The 14,446-nt window shown below is 40.1% G+C and overlaps 1 protein-coding gene and 1 long non-coding RNA gene across 2 annotated transcripts in view; one reads left to right on the top strand and one right to left on the bottom strand.

Moving 5' to 3' along the window:
* Window positions 1-6,204, bottom strand: part of LOC116689158 (uncharacterized) — an 8,264-nt gene extending 2,060 nt beyond the window's left edge. Inside the window, exons 1-2 of the long non-coding RNA XR_004331928.1 lie at window positions 6,186-6,204; window positions 3,933-3,973 (exon numbers count right to left, since the gene is read on the bottom strand). This is a non-coding gene — a long non-coding RNA (uncharacterized LOC116689158). The remainder of the gene's footprint in view (window positions 1-3,932; window positions 3,974-6,185) is intronic.
* Window positions 1-14,446, top strand: part of LOC116689126 (UDP-glucuronosyltransferase 2A1) — a 44,553-nt gene that overhangs the window by 7,133 nt on the left and 22,974 nt on the right.

Consider the following 14,446-nt stretch of genomic DNA (forward strand, 5'->3'; position numbering starts at 1 on the left):
TGAAAAAGGATTCGGCCACAACACGCTTCTGTCTTGACAAACAGGCACTATGAAGCTGGGGCACAGTCTCTCTGTCTGTGTCCTGCTGCTACTTTGCATGACATGGGGAGCAAATGGAGGGAAAATTTTGGTCTGGTACACTGAAGGCAGCCACTGGATTAACATGAAGCCTGTGCTGGACACGCTGACCGACAGGGGACACCAGGTGACGGTTCTAGTGCCGAGCACATCAATGTTCATGAACACCAGTGACCGTCTCGCTTTAGCTATGAACCCTTCACCGTATCTGTCACATAGAGAGATAGAGAGTTTTTTGAGGAGTTCCTTCGCTTCTCTCCAGTATGATGGATCATTTGAGCTACTTGCAGTATACAAATATACATGGATCTGATGAAGTGTTGACCTGCTTATTCTTTGAGTATTTGGACGGCGTGCTAAATCAGAAACCATCATGAAACTAAAGGAGGAAAATATGACCTTCTCCTGGCTGACCCCATCTACCCTGGCAGTGACTATTAGCAGAGATTTTGGGCATCCCCCTGGTTTTCCCCCTGCGCTTTTCCCTAGCCTATATTGGAAGCACTGCGGCCAACTACCCGCTCCACCTTCCTTTGTCCCTGGCGCTATGAGCAAACTGACTGACAAAATGGACTTCTCAGAGAGAGTGTGAACTTTCTCTTCTATGCACTGCAGGACTTGTGATTGATGATGTTTTTTGGAAAGAAGTAAATAAATATTACTCCCAGTCAAGGTGCAACCCAGCTACAGGATACCAACACAGAGGTCCAATGATTTTCAGTGGTTTAATTCATTGCAATGCTTTTACATTAAATCATTAGTCAACATTTATAATTTTTAGTAGGAAAATAACATAATGAAACATATCATTTTGTAAGGTGACGGAACACCCACCAGGCCTGCGAGATGATGGTAAGAGCAGACATCTGGTTGTACAACCTACTGGGATTTTGATTCCCTGTCCCTTTCCTCCCTACTTCAAATTTGTTGGCGGTATACACTGCAGACCTGCTAAACCTTTACCAGAGTGGTTTGTCTCCACTTCACAGGCCTGTTAATATTCACTACACCACCTTCACAGTAGTCCTGATCTAAACACATGAAGAAAATAGCATTAAAATGCTGAGGAAAGGAAGAAATGCTGGTTGGTTTACATGAGATAAGGTCACTCCTATTGCAGGTATGGAGAGTTTTGTGCAGACTTCTGAGACGCTGGCATTGTGGTCTTTCTTTGGGATCATTCATCAAGAACATCACCACAGAGAGGAGGAAACATGATAGCCCTCCCTTGCTCAATCCCACAAAAAGTAAGGCACAAACTCTCACAATCCTACTGCAGAGTTAAAAGTTATGATAGCGTATCATAAGGTAAAGATCAGCAGTCCCACAGATTTTGTGGTCAATGGTAATAAATGGTGATAAAGTTACAACAACATGGCATTTCTTCTGACTGACCAGGGAACAGTATGTAAGGAACATTTAAGAAGGAGAAAAAATCAGAAGTGTAAACAATACATACAATTTAAGATTTGATTAAAGGGGTGGAGTTGTCATTTTCAAAAATAAATGACAAATCCATTTTTGAAAACCTAACCATCAAAGGTCATCTTTTAGTGCTCCTTTCACTGGAACAAAGAGGTGCTTTACAGTTATTATGACATACAATTAAACTGTGTTTCTAAGTCTAAAGGGTTGTCTTTCGCTGTTTATAGTGTTGTGGAATACAGTGGAGAAAAACCCCAACTCTGGGTCCAACACCAGAATCCTGGAATCCCTCAGAATGCCTACTGGGCAAGTTTAGCTTTCATAAGCCTTTAACAGTAAACGTAATTTCTTTGACTGTTAATATTGAGTTTTTGTTTACAGTACACAATCCTAAAAGGAATAGAGCAGAAGAAAAACAGATATTTTATGAAGGTTTTTTTGTTGTTTTTTTTTAGCAAAAAGATTGACTTCAACCATTACGCATCTTCTACTATTCAACTGGGATTTCATTCCTGTTCCAGACAAAGTGTTCTAATAACTTTTCCTCTAGCGCCACCTGAGTTTGACATTCATGGCAAATTCTTGGTAGGCTTCTGTTGTCACTTTCTGTAATTTTCTAAAATATCTGGATGATCTGAACTAGCCTGCTCCCCCACCCAACCCTTTGCCAATTTCAGTTTTCATTACATTTATAGTTGTCACATCATACTGAAGTAAAAAGATGTGCAGATGAACAGCTTGCTTTAATTGGATAAATGCTGATAATTTAAGTTTCTTGTTGTTTGGTAATAACAGGTCACCCAAAACCAGAGCTTTCATCACCCATGGTGCCAAACGGATCTATGAGCCATCTACCACGGTGTTCCCATGGTAGGCATCCCCATGTTTGCTGACCAGCCAGACAACATGGTCCATATTAAGGCTAGGGAGCTGGAATTGTAGCGGACTTGAATTTCATGAAGACCGAGGACCTTAGAGATGCAATCATGCTGTCATCAATGAGAAATTGTAAGTTATTGTACTTAATGTGCACTTGGTCTGTTTTAGGGTATAAAAAATGAATTCCCCTTCAAGAATCGTCACTCATCGTAGTGGAGGTTTAGTGTCCCCCTGTGTCTGTATTTCTTATTTTGGAGTCCAAAACAAGCGTCAGAGTGAGAAAGAGTCAGCATTTCCGAGTCTAAGGCCAAAAAACGGTGGATGGCGCCCTTGGAAATGAGTTATGCCCCAAGTGAAGGAGTTCAAGTGTCTTGGACAAGGAGGCGTTGTACCAGCCCATCATGGTCAAGAGAGTTGAGCTTTCATTTACCAGTTTGATTTTACATTCCAACCCTCACCTTTGGTTATAGCTTTAGATGGTGAGAGAGGTACAAGCAGCCAAACGTTTCCTACGCGGGTGATGGGTTCACCCTTAGAGATATAGAGCTCACAATAGAGCTGCTGTGTCAAAAGAAGCAACCTCCTCAACGTGAGTTTTGCAAGCATGTCCAACTGGTTGGAGACCCCGGACAGCGCCCTACACCATAACTCAGCCAGCAAGAAATAGATGGCTAGTTTGGGTAAATTCATTTTCTTACCATTTTGGAGAGCTCACATTAATAATACAAAAGCAAGATTGACGACATGCCATAAAAAGTCTGGTCTAATGCAGTATGTCATCATTAACACTACAGAGTTTCAAGGTCACAAGAAATATAAAAAACCAATGAATTGCCGTTTCCTCTAATAAATGGCTTTCCTGTTAGATATTTTAGTTTAAATCTTTAGTGCGTAACTTTTTATATTAAAAACGTCCATTAATTCAAGCCATTACCATAAGTTGATGCAAAGCTAATTAAGACTATCAGCTTCAAAACTCTCTCCTGTATTTTCTCAGTATGGCTATGTTCAGAAACTTGGTGTCGTCCGCAACTCAAACTCTACTCAAACTCAAGTGAAGAAATTACCTCTTCTGAAAGTCAATGTTTTTTTTAATCCTCCTGTCCTCCTTGGCATCTAGCAACTGCATGTAGGGTGGGGGGTGGTGCACTATCACGAAGAATTGTATCATTTGGTGCGCCGACAGTTTTGTTGTCATTACTTAGAATCCTCATGGGGAGACTAACTAAAAAAAAATAAACTTTTCTTTAAACCCATTGTTGGTAAGCCAAGAAGTGAAGTATATAAAAAATTATGTATGTAAATTCATCTCATTAATTCCCATGTTAACCCGTATTTCCACATTCAAAGGTACAAGGACAATGTCATGCAGCTGTCCAGTATCCACCACGACAGACCATGAGTGCTCGGGATGAAGCGTATTCTGGATCGAGTACACCATGAGAACAAAGGTGCAAAACACCTGGGTTCAGGCCCATGAGCTCACCTGGTACCAGTATCACAGCCTGGATGTCCTGGCCTTCCTCCTCACCTTGTTCTGTTCATCTTACTTTCTCTTCATCAAGACCTGCAGATTCTGCTTCTGGATGTGCTGTGGCAGAAGAGAAAGACGAAGAGAAAGGAGAATAGAAATAGAAATTAACAGAAATGTTGTGCCACCTTGTTGTCAAAATAATGTACCACATGCCCTGGATTATGACAGGTGGCATGGGTCCAAAATGGTCACTACTTTGAACAACTAAATTGAGCAAATAATAAATGTTTAACTAAGTGTCTTCATGTGAAACACCAAACAATGTACTTTATGCAAGGTGTTATTTGTTTCCCTTGTTTTGTCACCATGAACTCAGGTTCAGGCAGCCCCTTAAAACTGAAGTTAAAACATTGTTAGTCTCTACGTAACAATTTTGTATCTATTTTCATTCTGTGTGAATACTTGATTTTTTTTCTGTATCACCTGTGCACCAATTTGCATACAGCACCTGATGCCAATTAGACATTGACTGTTCATTGGCTGATAAGTTGTTAAAAAAAAGTATAAAAACACGCACCAAAGGGATTTCATTATGTGCCTTTACTTGGATAATACTGATGACACCCCACTCCTTCAGGTTTTCACAAATATTTATACAGGCATGGAAACATGGGCTGTAATCTAAATTTAGCTAGAGAAATACTGTTTTAACATAATTAGGTTAATTTATCAAATAAAAAAATAGCCCTCCAACTTCATCAGAATACGTGACATTCAATTTGCACAACCTCTCATTTTTTTGTGTATGAACAGCGTGGTGATTATTATGTTTATTTCCATCATTTTTTTCAGTTTTCCATCTTCTTGTCTGACCTTCCATAACATAAGCTCCAGCAGGCAGCAGCGTCTTCTGCAGTGTCATGGCCCAAACTGGAAAAACATGAACGGTGTATTTAAATAAATGTACACATGGGGGGGACATTCATAGGCTAAAGATAAATCATTGTTGCAACTACAGACATTTTGGTAAGTCTTCACACCCAATTTGTTTGTCTGATCATGATCCATTTCTTTATTTGAATTTAGATTTTGTTCTCAGGTGTATTGGAGTTTTTAACTTGTGGACTAAAGTAAAATAGACACTTGACAGCAGATATCCGTGATGACTGACCACTCTCTTGGATGATCCTCCTGAGGTATTCAGCATAAGGTTGTTGAGGTCAGCTTGTGAGGGAGGCCAGACGGTGAGGAAAACCACTGATGTATCTACTACCACCCCATGGAGCAACTACAGTAAAGAGAAGATATCTGAAGCTCTTTACTAGGGTGCCTCTTTGAAAAGTGAAATTACCCAATCATACAGGCAAAAAAACAACAAAGATCATCAAAGCCATGGCACACCATAGGTGTCAGACCAAAGTGGTCATATGATGTTGATTGCAACTAGCATTTGTTAACCCCTTATTCCATTATTACCATTCAACCATTGGCCACACATCCTCTTATTCAAGGCAGTTATGTGTCTGGCATTTGTTACCATGATTAATAGAGTCTTCCCTTGACAATTAAATATTACCATTTTTAAAACCTAGATTTCTGTGTTCTTTTAGGTTTGTCTAACTTCCCAAATCCCCTTACATACAACCTTCTATGACCAAGATTTGTTGCAATGTTTGTAGAGCTGCGATTACCCAGTAATTCAGAGTTTGTACTTTCTCATGAGGTATTTGAGTTATTACTTTTACATTCAGGTTATCAATAATCCATTAGGCTGCAATATTTAAATCCGAAAACTGCACTTTACATGTTTAAGTCACCTTTAAGTGGTGCCTTTATTTTTCAAAATGTTCACTAAAAGATGTTGGAAATGTTTGTTATTCGCCAATATTCGTTCATTTATCGCAAGTAATATTGTTATCACTATATCGTTTATTATATGTTTAACCAACATTATCGCATATTTTCCTCAATCATGCAGCCCTATAATATACATATAAAATCACACTAACCACCCCTAGAACATGGCACTAAGATGGTCCTGTGAATAATAAAAAGTTAAAGTTATACAATTTGCTTTAAAACAAAAAAATGCAAAACCTGCATTTAAATTAAAATAAACTATGCACAGGGATACTGCTGAAATATCAAAAGGCTCTTTGCAGAAAAATTAGCAATGGCCATGTTGAATGTGGCTGACTTGGCTCTTCTTGGTTTCAGTTTCATATAGAAATACCCTGTGCTGTTTAAAGCACAGGTTAGCTGTTGGAAAATAATGCAAATAATAGGTCAATAACGTTGAAAGAAAATAAATTTAGAAAAAAGTAGTCACCTTCAGGGCACAGAGGTCTGTTTCCAGGCTATGTCCAATCAGAATGGTGTCGGCGCTGATGAAAGCTCATAAGGTCTTCTGCACCTCTGTGAGGAGGTGCAGTTACCCTTCACATCTTCCTCACTGATGCCTGAAAACCTTGACAAGTAACGTCACAAAGGCTACTGATAGAGCAGTTGGGTGATTCAAATTAATTGATAAACACAGTCAGTTGTACATTTCCTTCATTTATCCCGTATGGTTATGTGTGGAATATATCTGTGGTATAGTAATGTAAATTTCCAGTGACTTTCAGCAAGACTCTGTGTGTGTGTGTTTGTATGTAATATATATTATATTATATATATATATATATATATATATATATATTAATATATATATATATATATATTTTTTTCTATCTATCTATCTATCTATCTATCTATTTTTTTGCATCTCTAAATTCTCATTTTAGATATAGCTCAACGCATTAGTATGCATTTTCAGGTTCTTGCCATCTCTACATAAGTTTTGGTTAATTACCAGGGGGCACTAGGGTTCATAGTAGGTTTACAGATTATGTTTAGGTATTGGGAAAAAGGAAGAACACGCAGCCAGCATCTAATTACCGGTGTTATAGTCGATTGCCTCATTGTTAGGTCTGACGAAGGTGTCGTAGACGACGTGCAGACTAGATTGACCACTGTCACTCTGGATAGCTCCAAACCATGAATAGTATAACACTGTTACAGAAATAACACAATATATGTGTTTTTCACTGCATACTCAAGACCGTTAAATAATCAAACATCAAAATGATGTCTACACACAGACCCTCTAATTTATGTTTTTTTGTTTTGCTATCAGGTAATGTGCACATCAGGGAACACCTACACAATTGTTTTGGAAAAAAACAATGAGGATCTGGTATTAATATTATTCATTCTATTAACCATCTATTAAAGTGCCCATATTTTGTGTTCTGGTGCTTCCACACGCATTCAAATGCTGTTTTGAGTAAGATGAATGTCCTCTGCCTTCAGTCTCCGGGTGACCTGTTCACATCTGCACGGCTTTCTACGTCCTAGCTGAGAAAGGTGGCTAACATAGCATGCTAGCTTGTTCTCAATGGCCACACACACCAAAAAAGAACTACTTACATATCCCTGTTCTGCAGGTATTCCACAATATGCCCTCGTTTGAAAGGCTCCCAGCTAATCCTGCCTTTTACTGCCCAAAGTTGAGAAAGAGTATCTAGCTGATATGATCTTACCTAGCTACTGCGCATGTGCAACTCCCAACAAAGATAGCAATAGAGTGAGAGTCTCACTCTGTAGACTAAAACAGAGACCTAAACACACAAAACAGGATCTGCAGCAATGTGTAGTACAAAAAAAATTTGGTGTTTTTTTGAAAATGAAACCATGTAAACCTATTCTGGTAGAACCTCAAAATACAAGTATAAACCTGAAAATGAGCATAATATGGGCACTTTAAAGTTGTGTCTTTTTTTTTTAAATACGTCAGTATTACTTTGTGGTAACTCAGATTTGCTGTGATAGATCACCAGTTTTAATCATGAATTCTAATGAAACTTCCACACATAGTTGGGGTTTGTTGATCAACATTAGGAATATTAAAAAAAAAAAAGCTAATCACCATTCCAAATTCAAGGAGTATAACCCCGGGACATTCTTATCTGAGGAGGTCTGGGGGCGGTTGAGACAAACCCATCCAGCTGAGGGAATCATGCATGCAACTGGTGAAGACAAAAAAATGATGAAAATTAGACATTGACCTGCCAATTAATTGTGAATGTTTTAGGAAAGAATCAAGTATGGAATAATCTCTCACTGTGTCTTTTCCTACCTTAAACACCTGACATCCAGGTGCTCCCTGACTCCCTCACAGCAACTGTAGCGGGTCTCCACTCCACCTGGCACTGTTAACGGTTTAAAAATGTATACAATATCAGACCCTAATTTTAAGTACATACATTAAATTATAAGTGCCACTATGGTGAAAACTAAAAACATGCATTAAACTGAGCGTATGGTATGACCTTGTTAGAAAATAGCAAGACTGGGCATGTGTGTGCATGCGGGGGAAGTTTGTGGTTGAGCGGATGAAAGTGCCGGTGATTAGCCGACTAAGTTTGAGTGAGAGACGTGAAGAAGGAGAGAAGTATCTCCCCTGTGCTTTCTGACCACGGTGGGAAATCTGTAGCAGGAATGTTAACACTGTCCTTGATTTTGTTTCTGAGGAGGAGAACCAGAAATGAGTTTGAGGAAATTAAACGCTACCAAGTTACGGCCAACGCGTGCGTCGTAGCACATGTAGTTACATTTTTTGAGAGTTGCACATGGCGTAGGGTCCCGGCCTCCACATACCTACATACAGTAGTGCCACACTTCATGTTCGAGAAAGCATAAACCACATTTAAGAACATAGATCAGTAATGTGAAGATGGAAAAATTTAAACTAGAGTAAATGTAAAAAGTAATAATTGACTCGTATGCACATCAGATGGTGTAAGCTGTATAGTAAACCCTTTGAAACATTACCTTTTTTTTGTAACCTTTGCCATAGTGGTAATTACACTCCTCTTACTACGGTGTGTGTTCCCATGGTCACAGAGTATGTCGCGCCACATCGACAGCAGATCCTTTAAGGCTTATTAATCACACAATAGAAGCACATCATCCATTGTGAAATGTGTTAAAGAGAAACAATTATTTAGTAAACCACAGGTTAAGTGTGCCCTCTAGTGTATAATATGGGAACAGCACCAAACTGTCTATTCAGGGAGATATGTTTTTACTTACGGTCCGCACTGCATTTCTTATTGTCAGCAAAAAAACGGCCCACCAGCTTCTCTGGGTTCTGGACAGGAAGTTGCTCTCAACCGCTTTTCCTCAGTCAAAATATAGTCCTTCAAACTCTCTAAATGCCATATCTGCGGGAAAATAAAGTATTAAGAGACGATGTCAAATATTGAAAAAATGACAAACGCATTTAAAAACTAATTCTCACCATTTTCTCTAAAATTCTTCTTCAATTAAGAGAATGTTGCCTTTGGATCTTGGCTGTTGACTTCATTTTCATCTGTACCAAAAAATAATTTTAACTAAATATAAATTATATTGTTACTTTCCAAAGAAGTTTTTTGAGTTTGTAAAAATTCTCAACCTTTAGCAGTACAGCATATTGGTTCTTCAGCTTCTTCAGTGCATTCACTGCAACACTCAGATATTTGAGTTGTTCACACTGCGATTAACACAGCCTTCTCTTCAGCAAGTGCCTGAAAACAATAACAGGGACGGAAATGATATCTAGCTAGTTTTGCAATTAAGGATAACAGTAAGTGGCCCACAGCTCACCTTTTTCAAAGGCATCATTAACATTGGCTGTTGTCTTCAGGAACTCCTCTGTAAACATGTTGACGTAACGCTGTCGGATGTCATGGGGCACTTTGTCTTTAGGCGGCCTCACACTGCTGCTTCCATTTCCGTTTAGTGGGCACTGCCTATAGATAAAATTCATTATTATTTAGCAGATGAAACCGTCTACTCCACCAGATTTAGTTCAAGTTAATTTTACTTAGTACATTACTAACTATTGATAATTTTTTGTTTTGGCTTCTATATGTTATTATTTATGCATGTAAGGTGTCCTTAGATGTCCTGAAGGTGCCAACAAAAAATTATTCAAGTCTTTCACAATCACCCCGAAAGGCTGTTTATTCACTTCTCACCTTAACAGTAGAATGGACAGCACTAGAGGGTAGCGGAAACAGCTGGACTTGAATGTGCCGATGACAGGCAGCAGAGCTCAGTGAAGGTTACGTGCGGGCAGAATGAGAACGGTGCTGTGGTGCGGTATCTTTGCACAGGGGTAACTGCAGTGTATGGTACATTGGTCGCACAGCGCATGCGAGTGTATACATGACGAGTGGGTTACACTGAAGTACCTTGGCTGGACTGAAGTGACAGCAGGGGAACGTGCCCTCGGGAGGATCAAGTGCAAGTGTTTGCCTACTCAGATCACGGCAGTTCCCAAAGATATGTAGTTCATGTAAGCTATGAAATAAGACACAAAACATGTATGTAGCTGATAATGCATTGAGGCAAAGCTTCTAAATCTCAAGATAAACAAAATCTACTTAATATTTGCATACAAAAACAACGTAATGCTGCTTGATCTACATAGACGGTATGAAGGACTCAGATGTTTTTACTGGTAAAACATCACACATGAGAGAATTAATATTTAAATTGAAAAAAGGCTTCAACTTTGAATTAGACATGAAGTAAATTGTTTTTCTTCATTTTAACCTAATCTTTCTTAAGAATGACCCTAATAAATCTTCCCCAACAGACAACAGATGCTACCATTTTGCACAGGAGCAGGCTGCAGGTTTCAGGCTTTGGGTAAAGGAAAAGTGCGGTCTGGGTCTCTGGCTTCCGCTGACAGGTGGAGGAAAGAAAAGCCTGACCACCTTTAACTGAGCAGTCAACATTGAGGCTCCTGCTGTCCTGCTGATCTTGGGGTGTGAGGTACTGGGGAACGGCAATCCGACCCACGCAGGACCACACCTGGGTCTGAGGTCTGCTAATTGCTACTGGCTGCTGAAAGGAGCAAGGAAAAAGAAAAATGAAATGTTGTAAATACTCATGAGTATTCATGATATGTTATTCTCAAGAGAGTAGTGCCCAGAGGAACAAGGTCATTCTGAAATATTTCCTATATTTAGTGCTTCCCGATAATGAATATGGAGCTTAATTAAGTACTTAAGTGTAATTCATGTACCTCTGTTGTTTTTGGCTTCATGAGCACTCTCTTCTTTATCGGCAATGCTTGGGGTTTGACACTGGTTCCTCTTCCTCTATAGCTCCAACCTAAAATGACATGAAAGGGATTAGGTCTTTAGACCAGGTTCAAAGTTTTCATCATGGATCTGGAGCATCCTTACAGACCACTCAGGCTGCTTATCTTTCCTTATCCTCGTTAGCCTCCATGAAGATCCTGTAGCATTTCCTCCATTGGATCACTGTCAGACAGTTCCATTTCTGAATAGTTTGAGCTCATCCATCATCAGAGCTGGAACAAATGATATCGCGTCATTTTCTGTCCCAAAAAGCTGTTCAGTTGATCCGTAAAGATAATTCAGCTCTGTTTGGCCAAATTGATGCTGAATCATGCCAAAGTCCTGCTGTCTGAAGCTCTCTGCTGTTGCCAAGTAGCTTTCAGGTGAGCAGCTTTAGCCTGCCTCTGTCCTGAATTTTGCTTGAAATTTTTTTGGCTGTGAGGCAGTACTGTGGTACACATTTTGTGGAAGACCCACTGATACTAACCCGTTCGAGCTGGCTGTTCTGCTGTCGAGGCTTGCTTGGTGTGCTGGCTGCATGGTAAGTCTGAGTTTGCAAGTGGAGCTTATAAAAAAGTGATTTGTTGAGGAAAATTAACTGTTGTCTGTGTGTGGTTCATTTGTCTTAACCAATGGGGCTCACACTGAGGCAATTCACACCTGAAACCAGCTTTTCTCCTTTTTCCCCCACACAGATTGTTCCGTTTTTGATCTTGCAGGTCTGTGGTGGCAGGAGACTGTAGGTTTCCGCAATGTTTCTGTAACTTGAAAGTGAGTCATTCTTGCTGACTTTCACTTTGCAAATCTTCTAACGACCAGTTAATCACTACACTCCTATGCAATCATAATATTTCCATTCTTGTTTACATAAAGATTGATGGACCGTGATTGTTGGCACGCAATTACGATCAAACCCTATTGCCTTCTTTCCGATAGCAGGTTGATATTTTACCTTGCACAACTACAGCGTTTAGATTGAATAGTGTTGGTTGGACCTCCTTCGATTGCCCTCCCTTTTAGTTCATTGAGGATTTGCCGCCAACAGAATAAACCACGGTTTCGACTCTGGCTCTCTTTATTGATCGGGAGCGGGAGGAATGTCTAACAGGAACTCAGTCTTATGTGGGCCAATCAAATGTTCTGGAGTGGATCTGGAAAGCGGAGACTGAGCATGCGCTGGCTTTCTTTTGGTCACAAGGTACAGCGTTAATTGGCTCGTTTTCAAACCTGGCCCTTCTCACTTTTTGCCTCTTTCCCTGATGAGCTATAACGACCGTAAGCCCGCAAAGAAAAGTTGGAAAGGTGTCATACTCCAGTCAGTCCTTTGGTTTCTGAGTTGTCCAACCAAGTACTTTCCTTTCTCGGAGGTATGTTTGTAGTTGTTGTGCTTGGCACGAGACAGCCCATAAAGAACCTAAATGTCTTCATGTTTATATCTGCAGTCTCTGCATTGGAACAGAGAAATTATGAGCATGGTGTATTAGTTCTCTGCCCTGTAACGGTCTGGATACGTGACCGGTCGTCTTTGTCTCCGTGCTCCACTCAATGCCTTACAGCTTGCAATCTCCTTGTTGAGATCCGCTCCAGCTCTTGGAGGCCGTCATCTGTGGTCCATGTTCCTGGTAGACATTTTGGCAGTCCTGTAAAACAAAATATGATATGAGACTATAGCATATGGTGGAAATAATTACCAGGTACCATTCGGTTAATTATAATAGATGCTGGGAGTGCTGGGTGGGTGTACACTGTCAGTAGCTGTGCAGAATCAACATCTCATACAACCAAATTGTGTTCAGACACATGTTTAAGCACCTAATTAAGAATTGTTGCTGTCCCATTAGTCCTTTTTCAAATCCCTAATAGCCAAACGTGTGCCTCATTTTTTAGACAAGATAACTGTAACTTACATCGAGGACACACAAGGGGGCAAATTAGTCTCTCAGAGAAAGGTTGGGATACCATTACTTCTAGTATGTTTCTAACACTTATTTGAAATGCACCAAAAAAAAAAAAAAAAAAAAAAACAAACTGTAGCGAAGCAAGAAACTATTAAGTACAAAATGTGAATTGCTTCAGCTTCAATCTGTTTCATAAGTTTGAAAATGATTAACCACGTATTCATGATTACTTGGTAATATTCAATTGTCAACCTTTTAATCCCCTAAGACCCGAAGCTAACCCACTGAAAACCCTAACCTAGCAACAACTAGCGACGGTTTATATACGATGGCCAACCAAACGTATTCCGCACAATTCTGTTGCTGTTTGTACAAACAGTGAGGCCGCTCACAATGCCCACGTTTTGAAAAGGACTATTGATACAAGCAAAGAGACAACAGTGAAACACAGGAAAACGCCACTTTTCAAAATACGCAAAACCGTTTCTTTGTTAATTAACCTTCGTACCACCAGATTGCCGCGGAGGCTGCAAATGACACGCCGTAGATGTGCGCTCGCTTATATAGGCTCTGTTCAGGCTGCAAGCGGTCGCGATACCGACAGTAACGTTTAAGGAAAACAATTTGGCAAAATGTGTCCCTGAATTGTTTAGTTTTGCAACATTTTCTGGAGATGAAGTAGTTTAAGTAATCCCCAATAAAGCAAAAATATTAAACTAACAGAGAAGTTGACAGAATCCATGTGGTCGCGTAGCTATAATCCCTCCGCACCGGCAATGCGCCGCTGCACCAAACGGAGTGGGACCTACACGAAAATAGTACAGCTAGTGAGTCACTTTCCCTATCGTAGTCACACAATACCAGTCTTAAATGATATGATCACCATCCTATAAAACAAGTATCAATTTGCGTTGTTTGACATGGCTAACAGCGATGTGAGACTGGAAGAGGATGAACCCGAATGGAAGAACATTTCGGTGGATATCCGTCTCACGATCACCCTCTGTTGTTTCTGGTAAGTTTGAGGACAGGGAGCTTTGGGATAACATATGTTTGGGCTTGTATTTCTGGCTTTTGGACAATCAACATAGAACCGCTCCTGTCTAAACCCGGGTGTCAATGTAATTATTGTATTGATAATCTCTTTTAGCCAGCCTCAATAAGACCATCCTGAACCACCACTGCACACGAGTCATTCGTCCTATTTTGACCTGGATTGCTCTATGCCCAGGTGGAAATGATCAGAAACCCCTCCACTGAGTAGAATCACTTTTAGGTAAACTGATTTAATACAAATATCCTCTTGGGATAAGAATAAGGTAATGACTTTTTTTATCAGCCCACAGCGGGGAAATTCCTTTGTTTACAGTAGCATTCGTACCTCTCCTTCTTACACCACTGGTGATCATGTCTGGCCTGCTGAGGAGTCTCTCAGGGCCCCACAGTGGTCGTTGTAGGGTGGAGGTGTTATCCCTGATAGGGATGTCCTTAGCTAACATCCTCCACATCTCCCCTAC

The sequence above is a fragment of the Etheostoma spectabile genome, chromosome 5, assembly GCF_008692095.1.
Source record: "Etheostoma spectabile isolate EspeVRDwgs_2016 chromosome 5, UIUC_Espe_1.0, whole genome shotgun sequence".
NCBI classification, from domain to species: Eukaryota; Metazoa; Chordata; class Actinopteri; order Perciformes; family Percidae; genus Etheostoma; species Etheostoma spectabile.